This window comes from Alexandromys fortis, unplaced genomic scaffold (assembly GCF_014885135.2).
Source record: "Alexandromys fortis isolate MF-2015 unplaced genomic scaffold, M_Fortis_MF-2015_v1.1 scaffold_3, whole genome shotgun sequence".
Classification (NCBI taxonomy): Eukaryota; Metazoa; Chordata; class Mammalia; order Rodentia; family Cricetidae; genus Alexandromys; species Alexandromys fortis.
The window spans coordinates 8,849,960-8,861,405 of record NW_026067909.1 but is presented as its reverse complement, the minus strand read 5'-3'; positions in this window follow the sequence as shown (position 1 = coordinate 8,861,405).

Here is an 11,446-nt window from a genome sequence, read left to right as displayed (position 1 = left end):
CCTAAGGAATCTAGGGTGTCTCTCAGGACCTTGAGCCATAGGAACTCAGCTGATCACAGCCCCAGTTCCTAAAGACAGCTCAGAGAGCCATCTGAAGGAACCAAGCCATCCCTGTAGGATTTCACATTGCCAGTCACTATTCAGAACACACAGACCCTGAATGATGAGAACGCAGGCATCTGTTGAGAAGACATGGAGTTGTAGCAACCCAGACTGGGTCCTGCTGGGCTGTGTGTGTACCAGACTCTGCCAATTAGGGCATAGTGAAAGGAACATTACTGAGTGTGAGTTATGAACCAGAAGCTAAGGCCAGACTAACAGCGACAGGTGACAGGACACTCCCCTGTGGTCTGCTACATGGAATGCACACAGTATGACAGGATGCTCTCATCCAACAATCACATGTAGCATGAAATACAAGTCAAGTTTCACAGTAGAGCATTTCACATGTTTCCAGAGTAGAGTGCTCTAAAACACAATAGTCCTGGAAGTTCAGTTACAGGCATTTCCCACATACAATACCAAGCCCCATTTCTCCATCCCTTCTCCAGAGGGATTTGCAAGGAGAGTAGTGTTGGTGACCCAGCTGTGCTTCCCTTAGTCCCATCTTAAACCCAGCAAATCAAGATCAGTATGACAATGGCATAAACTGGACCAGCATGCCTGCAAACTTCCTCCTGGGGACAATCATAATTCTGTTATCATATGACCTCAGATCAGTCTACACACAACCAGTAGACCATCTGTTTCACAAAGAGCTCTAATAGTCACTGGGCAGTGGCTGGGACTTGTACATGGTGTCCCTGAGTACCAAGAGTAATAGACTCAGCTGCCAGATTTATCAGACAAAATACAGGAAGCTAAGATAAACAAGAGTACACTTTCAGAAACATCTCAAATCCTCCCTAGGAAATCCCAATTCTAAATAGCATTTGTTACTGATATAAAATGCAATTTGATCTGGACTTCATCTATTTATTTTGCCACTGATGTCCCTTAAAGACCATACAACCTCCACCTTATGTGTCTGTGAGGCCAGAATCAATTGAGGATACCTCTTTGTCATCATTCACACATCTAAGAGTGAATCACTAGGTCAAATGTGAGAATATGCTCTCTGCCCCACACTTACCTTTAATACCTGCACTTTAGTTGCCTGTACAAAGGAGGCAGCAGCAGCTTGGTGTCTGTGTTGTCCAGGCAGCCTGAAAAGATAAGAAAAGAGTGAATCCAGGGTCAGTCCACCTCCTGGGGAAAGTGAAGTAGCTCTGCAGGTCATCCCCACAGGGATGAGGGTGAAATGTCACAGGTGACCCAGAGAGGCTAAGGAGCTTGATGCAGGAACTCCTGCTGGATTGTACCCACAAATATTTGAGTCACCCCCAATCATCACTCTACTTCCTAGTTGAGGAATTGAGACTTATTTATTCCAAAACCTCAACTAACGTCGTCCTACCATGTCTTTGTTTAGTTGTGAGAAAGACACATGAAATCTACATGGAGAAAAAATATCCCTCTTTTTCAAAAATCAGGAAAAGTACATGAGTATTAAGCTTACCTGTATGTCCACAGGCATTGGTCTGGATATCCAACAGAGTATGTGTAAAGGAACCTAGAGAGAGAGAGAGACAGAGAGAGAGAGAGAGAGAGAGAGAGAGAGAGAGAGAGAGAGAGAGAGAGAGAGAGAGAGAGAGAGAGAATGTACTATTAGCCATTATCCAGTCCTTTATCTCACTTCTCTGTGATAGTTCCTGGACCTGTTGATTTTCCTCTGTAGATTTCAGAAACATCCATAGCAACATATTTATGTTCTTCTGACATCAGAGACCCTGTGTCTCCAATCCCATACCCAGACTGTATAATTATCTCTCCGGATTGAACAGCTGACAGGAAAGAAAGAACATAGCGAAACTTAAGTAACAATACACTTTAAGGTTTTTGAAAGGAAGGATATTTTCCAGATATGTCCCTAAGCCTTTGCCATAGGGTTAGTGACTCCTGCCCAGAGAGATTTCTCTGGACCCAACAGAAGATTATTAGCTAGGTCATGTCCTTACCACAACATTTGGGCTTTAGGGATGCTTTGGTCCTGAGTAGTACAGAGGTATCTGTTAGCTTCAGATAATCCTGACTTAAATCTAGGTAGGTTTGTCTGTGTGATGCAATCCATGGCAGTCTTGGCCCCATGGGAAGCCTACCCCAGGGCCCTGGCTGAGGTGGCCTTGCAACTATCTGTAAAGTCAATAGTAGAAAGTGGCAATAAAGAAGATCTTGGCCCCAAGGGCAGAATGAAAAGCCACAGGTTCTGTTTTCCATGGCAGGAACTCAGATGCTTTCACAGTTGGAGCTCACTTCTTCACACCAAGTCTCAGCTGAAAACATAGCAGAGAAGCTCTCAGGGTTAGATGTTCACTGGTTTAAGTTCACCAGGAAAAGATCTCAGATTTCTCTAGCTTCATGGGCCATCATTACCTCCGTTTGATGTTTTGATGACCAATTTTGTGTGGAAAGGGACAATCTACACATTTTGTCCTGACCTTGACTGACAGAGATTGAGTACCTATGTGAGCTGGGGAAGACAGGAGTCCAAGATCCCAGGGTGTCCTGTAGCATGCCTCAGCTCCCCTGGAGCTGTGGGGAATTGTATATAATCAAACTGCTTCTATGAAAGCCTAGTTCCTCAAAAAAGTCATGTGTCCTCAAATGAGTTCACTTCTCCAGTGTATGTTCTCACACTTGCTTTCCAAGTCAAAGATTTGGGGATGTCAGTTGTCTTCAGTTTCACTAGATACAGAAACGTAATATAGTTGAACATGGCATCCTTGGTGTTGGGAGGTTTTCATGCACGTTCAAAGTTCAGAAGTAGTGTAAGCATTTTTATTTTAATTTTTAATGTCTATACTCCTTCATGTTTATCAGAAACACACACGTACACACACACAATCACACATATGCCTTTTAGGATAGCAATTTGCCCTTTTATTTTGTTCTTAGTTCCTCCTTTTCAGTTTTGCGAAAGCATTATCATAGTCTAAAATCCTTGTTGTCAGTAATGGTGTGGGAGGTCCTTCTGTCTGTGTTGCTTTTATTAATTAATGAATAAAAAAACTGGCTTGGCACATAGCATGGGAGGGATAAGGCAGAGTCAGAGAGAAGCCATGGACCCACCACCAGAGACAGATGTGTTGAAACTTTAGCTAATAAGCCATAGCCATGTGACAATACATAGATGAATAGAAATGGGTTAAATTGATATGCAAGAATTAGCCAATAAGAAGCTAGAGCCATTGGACCAAGCAGTAAGTTAAATAATACAGTTTCTGTGTGGTTATTTCAGTTCTGGGTAACTGGGACAAACAAGTAGCCTCTTGCTACAAATTGGTGCTCAACATGTGCTAGCTACATCCATGTAAAACCTAAAAATTTAAAAAGTAATTCTAGACCCAAAAGAACAGAGTTAAACATGGCTTTTGGTAGCTACAATTTTTTTTTCTAGATGGGCTTGTGGTGAGCAAGGCACTGCAGGGTGTGGTAAAAACTGTGCAGCTTCTTTTAAAAAAGAAAAGAACAGTGGCTTTCTGGTTCACCAGCATTAATAGCTCCAACTCTGGCGGTCCAGCTATGGAGCATTTGATTGAGGTTTGTAAGCAACATGCTATGACTTGCTTGGTGGAAACATGGACCAGCTCTGTGCCTAGAAAAGGGGCACTGTGCATGGCTTTCTGAGGCAGTGAGAAGCTCTACAATTCTGGACTGTGTAGAGAAAGCAAAAAGTACCGTGTATATCCTAGTAATGCCACAGCTTAAGTTTTTAAAAAACTTTTAGCATTTTAAGAAGCACTCCTGGACAGTAAAGAATTACAGATGCACAATAGGACAGATTCAGACATAAAGGTACTCTAAATGGGTCATACTGTTGGGTAAATGTACATAGGCTTGGGAGAGAGAAGAAAAAATATAAAAAGTTATAAAAAATAAATTGTTAAAAAATAAAAGTCTTTAAAGAGACAGAGTACAGACAGTCATAATAAAGTAAAAAAAATAAGCCACGTAGAGATGGAATGTACACAGACAGTCTGGGTTATGTATATTATTGTATTTTCTCTGAATTTTTTGACTGTGAAGGAGCTAAGTACAGAGAGACATTTCATTGTATGGGCTGCTAAGCCAAACGAGCATGTATATTATAAAGGTATCTTGACTTCAAAATTTGAGTCTAAGGATATGTTGCTTTGGAAAAGAAGTTCTTCTTCCAGACTACTATGATTTGATGGACCAAGACCTCCTGAAACGTTACCTTGAACACCCTCAAAAAATTACTTTGTCCAACTGCTGAGTGAGATGAACCTAGCACACAGGATATACTATAAAAGACCTGATTAACAGGACCCCCCACTCAACAGAAAGTAGTCTACAGTACTACACCAAAATTCCCAAATACTGTTTATAAATATTTATTTATATCTAAAGGGGGATATGCTGTAGAGATGGATACTTTGCATATTAAGGATCTTGGTTTATTGATGCAAATTTAAGGTCAATTTTGTTAAATGTATATTTCTGCTCTTGATTAAGATATTGTGCTTGTGCAGCACATTTGAAAATGATGATCTTTTGGGCTTCCTGATTTATGAAAGAGTCTATGAGACATTTTGCAGGACACAGCAACAAGTGATTGAACTGTCTTTGAAATTTCTTGCTTCATGGAAGAGTCTGCTGGATACTGTGGGCCTGTAGGCCGAAGATGGATACCTCAGCGGTACAGAGGAACTTTGGGTGACTGTCCAGACAGCGAGATGTCTCTGTCATTTCTAGAGTTTTGGAAGTTACTTATTTTTTGTTTACTTAGGTAATATTATATCCTTCTGGAATCTTTGATGGAATTGAAGAATGGATAGTTATAGTTTTCCTTAGTTATGATAAAAGATAAAATAGATATAAATATTGTAACTGTAATTCTTACTTGATAACTGTTTTGTTATATGTAATTTTACTATGTTAAAGTTAAAGCCTTTCTTTTTTGTTTAAACAGAAAAAGGGGAAATGATGTCTTCTGTTTTGTGTTGATTTCATTGGTTAAATAAAGAAACTGCCTTGGCCCTTTAATAGGACAGAAAATTAGGTAGGTGGAGTAAATAGAACAGAATGCTGGGAGAAAGAAGTCGAGTCAGGCAGTTGCCATGATTCTCCCACCTGAGACAGACATGGGTTAAGATCTTTCCTGGTAAGCCACCTCATGGTGCTACACTCATTAATAGAAATGGGTTAATCAAGATGTGACAGTTAGCTCATAAGAGGCTAGAGCTAATGGGCCAAGCAGTGTTTAAAAGAATACAATTTGTGTGTTGTTATTTCAGGTAAAGCTAGCCGGGTGGCGGGAAGTGGCCCACTGCTCCAACTACAATAATGTATAAATAAGAAATATAGGTTAATAGATAATCATCTATAATAGTCATGTTAGTCAGGTTTTCTAGATATATAGAGATATATTTCAATTAGATAGGTATTCTTCAAATCTTTTGAAATATGGCATTTAAATGTTTAAGAACTTAGGACTTTTTATGGTAGTGAGACACATCTGGACCTGGCAGCACCAATTACTTCAAAGAGAAGATGGTCATCGAAGAGGCTCTTTATGGAGTTTGTTAGCCATTTGGGGAAGAAACTGGTCTTGCCTAAACTGCTTCATGGTATACTGTAAAAACTGGACCTGAAGAACCCATAGAGAAATGACTGCTAAACTTGACTAAAGGTGAGATGGTCCTTCAAGGTTCCTGTTTCCTGAAAGATACTGCTAGACATTTTTCAGGACTCAGAAGAAAGCAACTGGTAGACTTTGTCATTACAAGGCAGAATAAAAGACTGCTGGATACTATGGGCCTGTAGGCTGAAGATGGATGCCCCAACAATATAGAAGAACTTTGGATAACTGTTTAGGCAGCAAGATGTCTCTGTCAGTTCTAGAGTTTTGGAAGTTGCTTGCAATGCACTTCCAGTTTACATAGGTAATATATTCTTCTGGAGTCTTTGATGGATTTGAAGAATTTATAGTTATAGTTTTCCTTGGATATGATAAAAGAAAAAGTAGACATAAATATTGTAACTGTAGTTTATGCTTGATACTTGTCTTACTATATGTAGTTTTACTATGTTGAAGTTAAAACCTTCCTTTTCATTTAAACAGAAAAGGCGAAATGGTGTGGAAGGTCCTTTTGTTTATGTGTTGTTTTTATTGGTTAATGAATAAAAGAACTGCCTTGGCCTGATGACAGGGAAGAACATAAATAGGCGAGGAAAACTAAATGGAAGGCTGGGAAGAAGAAGGCAGAGTTAGAGAGAAGCCATGAAGCCGCCACCAGAGACAGATGTGCTGAAACCTTGCAAGTAGGCCACAAGCCTCATGGTAAAACATAAAATAATGGAGATGGATTAATTCTAGATGTAAGAACTAGCTACCAATATGCTTAAGTAATTGTCCAGGCAGTACTTTAAATAATACAGTTTCTGTGTGATTACTTCAGGTCTACGCTAGCTGAGCAGACAGGAACCAACAAGCGGCTTCCTTTAACACAGTGATAGCATTTTGAAAGAATTCTAGACTTACAGAGGAGATGACAAAGCACTACACACTTTTTCTAGTTTTTTCCCATCGCTTTATGTCATCCACAGACACCTATAAAACCCTCTATCTGGGACCTACAGGGCCACAACAGGCTAGGACTGGGTAGGTATTTCTCATGCTTCTTCCTGTCCCTCATTCCAAACTCTCCAGTCTCATTCCACACTCTATAGCAGCCTGGTTGAAGGGGTCTCTCCTCCCATTCCACACCTAACCTTAGGGGACATCATTAAGCCTTGGAGTGAACCCAGTTGTTCTTCCTGTAAACCCTCTCATCTGTCTTCCTCTGTTCCTAGCCCATCCCCATTCCTTCATGTCAAATTCTAGGTTCCAGAAATGTTTTTGACTAGACTCTCAGTAGTCACACCTAGTAGGGATTCTGATTGGCGAGCCACACAATCCTTCCTGCCCTCCATTATGATCTTTCCATTCTTGGGCATTTTATTTGTATTTTAATAAAAAAAATGTTTGCCTGAAGATCAGAAAGTAAAACAGCCTCACTGGTCACCCTTACAGGGCAGATAGTGGTAACACACACATTTAATCCCAATTAAATCAAGACCAGGTGAACAATTTAACTAAACCTATAACCTGCAAGGAAAGAGAAACAGTCATCAAAAGCATTTCAACCAAAAAACCCCAGGGCTGAATAGTTTCAGTGTAGAATTCTACCATATAGTTAATTCCCTATACTCCTTAAATTGTACCTTATAATAGAAACATAAGGAACATTGCCAACCTCTTTTTATGAGGCTACAAATATTCTGATACTGAAAACACACAAAGATTCAACCAAGAAGAACTATAGATTAATCTCATCTTATGAAAATAGGTGCAAAATACTCGATAAAATACTGGCAAACCAATCCAAGAGCACATTAAAAAAAATCATCCACCATGATCAAGTCAGCTTCATTCCAAAGATGCAGGGAAGGTTCAACATACTAAATTTTATCAGTGAAATCCACCATATAAATAAACTGAGAGAAAAAAAGGTTATGATCCTCTCATTAGATACTGAAAAACTATTCAACAAAATCCAACACCTCTTCATGATAAAGGTCTTGGAGAGATCAGGGATAAAAGGAACATATCTAAATACAATAAAAGCAATATACAGCAAGCTGACAGTCAACATCAAATTAAATGGAGAGAAACTCAAAGCGATTCCACTAAAATCAGAAACAAGACAAGGCTGTCCACTCTCTCCATGTCCACTTCACATAATTCTTGACGTTCTGGCTAGAGCAATAAGACAACGAAAGGAGATCAAGGAGATTCAGATTGGAAAAGAAGAATTTCAATTTTAGCTATTTGCAGATGATAAGGTAGTATAATAAGTGACCCCCAAAATTCTACGAGGGAACTCATACAGCTGACAAATACCCTCAGTAATGTGGTAGAATATAAGATCAACTCAAAAAAAAATCAGTAGACGTACTCTATACAAACAATAAAGAAGGTGAAAAAGAAATCAGAGAAACATTACCCTTCACAATAGACAATGCTAGCAAAAATATGTTGGAGTAGCACTAACCAAAGAAGTGAAAGGAACATTGAGTCTTTGAAGAAAGAAATTGAAGAAGATACCAGAAAATGGAAAGATCTCCCATGCTCTTGGATAGGAAGAATCAACATAATGAAAATGGCAATCTATAGATTCAATGCAATCCACATCAAAATCACAACACAATTCTTCACAGTCCTTGAAAGAACATTCTTCAACTCCATATGGAAAAACAAAAAACCCAGGATAACTATAACAGTGCTGTACAAAAAGGAACTTCTGAAGGCATTACCATCCCTGACATCAAGCTCTATTACAGAGCTACAGTAATAAAAACTGCTTGGTATTGGCATAAAAACAGACAGGTTGACCAATGGACTTGAATCAAAGACCCAGATATTAATCCACATACCTATGAACACCTGATTTTTGACAAAGGAACTAAAGTTACACAATGGAAAAAAAGAAAGCATCTTCAACAAATGGTGCTGGCAAAACTGGATATTAACATGTACAAAAATGAAATAGATTCATGTCTAACCCCATGCACAAAACCCAAGTACAAATGGATTAAAGACCCCAATATAAATCTGACCACACTGAACCTGATAGAAGAGAAAGTGGGAAGTACCCTGTAATACATGGGCACAGGAGACTAATTCCTACATAAAACACCAGTAGCACAGACACTGAAAGCAACAATAAATAAATGGAACTTCCTGAAACTGAGAAGTTTCTATAAAGTGAAGGACACAGTCATTAAAACAAAAAAGCAACATACTGAATGGGAGAAGAACTTCACCAACAAACAAACAAAGATCTGATCTCCAAAATACATAAAGAAATCAAAAAATTAGACATTAAAATTCTAAATAACCTAATTAAAATGGCGTACTGAACTGAACAGAGAATTCTCAACAGAAGAATTTCAAATGGCCAAAAGATACTTAAGGACATGTTCAACTTCCTTAGCTATAGGAAAATGCAAATCAAAACAACTTTAAGATACCATTTTACACCTGTCAGAATGGCTAAAAAACAAAAACACCAATGATAGCTTATGCTGGAGAGGATGTGGAGTAAGGGGAACACTCATTCATTGCTGGTGGGAAAGCAAACTTGTGCAACCATTTTGGAAATCAGTGTGGCAGTTTCTCTGGGAGTCAACCTACCTCAGGATCCAGCAATACCACTCTTGGGAATATACTCCAAAAGCATTTGTTCAACTATGTTCATAGTAACATTATTTGTAATAGCCAGAACCTGGAAACAACCTAGATATCCCTTAATGCAGAATGGATAAAGAAAGTGTGGAATATATACACATTAGAGTACTACTCAGCGGTAAAAAACAATGATGTCTTGAATTTTGCATGCAAATGGATGGAAATAGAAAACACTATCCTGAGTGAGATAACCCAGATCCAAAAATATGAATATGGTATGTACTCACTCATTAGTGGATTCTAGCCATAAGCAAAGGACATTGAACCTATAGTTCGTGACCTGGAGAAGCTAAGTAATAAGGTGAACCCAAAGAAAAACATATATAGATCCTCCTGGAAATTGAAAGTAGATAAGATTGCAGGGAAAAAGTTGGGGCATGGGGGTGGTAGTGGGTGGGGGAAGGTGAGAGGGGAAGAAAGAGGAGAGAAGAGGAGGTTGGGGAGAACTTGGGGAGTGGGATGTTTGAGATGAAGGATGGATATGGGAGAAGAAAAGGAGATACTTTAATTGAGGGAGCAATTTTGGGGTTGGCAAGAGGCTTGACTCTGGAGGGGTTTCCAGGAGTCTATAGGGATGGCCCCAGCTAGGACCCTGGGCAGTAGAGGAGAGGGTGCATGAACTGGCCTTGTCCTTTTAGTCAGACTGATGACTATCTTGAATATCACCACAGAACCTTTGTCCCATGACAGATGGAGATAGAGACAGAGACCCACGTCAGAGCACTAGACTGATCTCCCAAGGTCCAGTTGAAGAGCAGAAGGAGGAAGAATATGAGCAAGGAAGTCAGGACCACCAGAGGTTGATCCACCCACTGAGAAAGTGTGCCTGAGCTAATGGGAGCTCACCAAATCCAGCTGGACTGGGACTTAACGAGCATGAGATCAAACTGGACCCTCTGAATGTGGCTGACAATTGGGGCAGACTGAGAAGCCAATGATAATGGCACTGGGATTTGTCTCTATTGCATGTACTGACTTTTAGGGATCCTATTCTATTTGGATGCATATCTTCCTAAGCCTGGATGTGGGGGGGGCCTTGGACTTCCCACAGGACAGGGTACCTTGCCCTCTCTCAAGGCTTGAGGGGGAGGGAGGGAAGGTGTGTGGGGGAGTGGGAGGGAAATGGGAAGAGGGGAGGAAGTGGAAATTTTGATTGGTGTTATTTATAAAGTAATAAAAAATTTAATTAAAGAACAGTGAAAATAAAACTGGATTTTTAACTTGCATGAAACTCAACTCTACATGAAATAAGGACCTCAATGCTAGGCAAGATACACTGACTCTGATAGAATGAAAGCGGAGATAGTCTAGAACTCCTTAGCACAAGAAAAGACTTTCTGGACAGGACACCAATAGAACAGTTAGTACAGCAATTAATAAATTGGTCCTCATGAAACCTAAAATCCTCTTTAAGGCAAACACACCATCATTTGTGAAAATGGATGCTTAAAAGAAATCCCACACTAGCTCAGAATTGAGAAATAGATGGTTATTTATTTAGGGGTAAACTCACAAATCAGAATTCTCTGCTTGAACAGAGAACAGAAATTCAACCTAGCAATCCAAAAGAGCAGCCATGGAATAAGGGACAAACACAGGCTCTGCATCAGCATATATAGTAAAAGAGGCCGTGCCCCAGTAGGCAGGTAACCACAAGCTGTACGACTTCCTACATCAATCATTCAGACTAAGTGACAGGCTACAGAATGGAAATAGATCTTTTCGAATTACACATCCAATAGAAGGATAATATCTAATACCAGTGGACATCAAGAAAATAAAAACTTAATCTAAAAAAATATGCAAAACTTAACAAAGAGTTCTCAAAAGATGAATCACAAATGGCTCAGAAGCATTTCAAGACATTTTCAACAGCCTTAGTCTTCAAAAAATGCAAATCTAAACTACTTAAATATTTCATGTTATACAAGTAAGAAGAGGCAAGATAAGTAAAAGAAATGATAGTTCATGCTGGAGAGTATATGAGTCAAGGGGAACAGCTTACCCATTGCTGGTGTGGCTGCAAACTTCATTGTACAACCACTATGAAATCAGTGTGGTGGTTCCTCAGGAATCTGGGAATAGATCTACTTA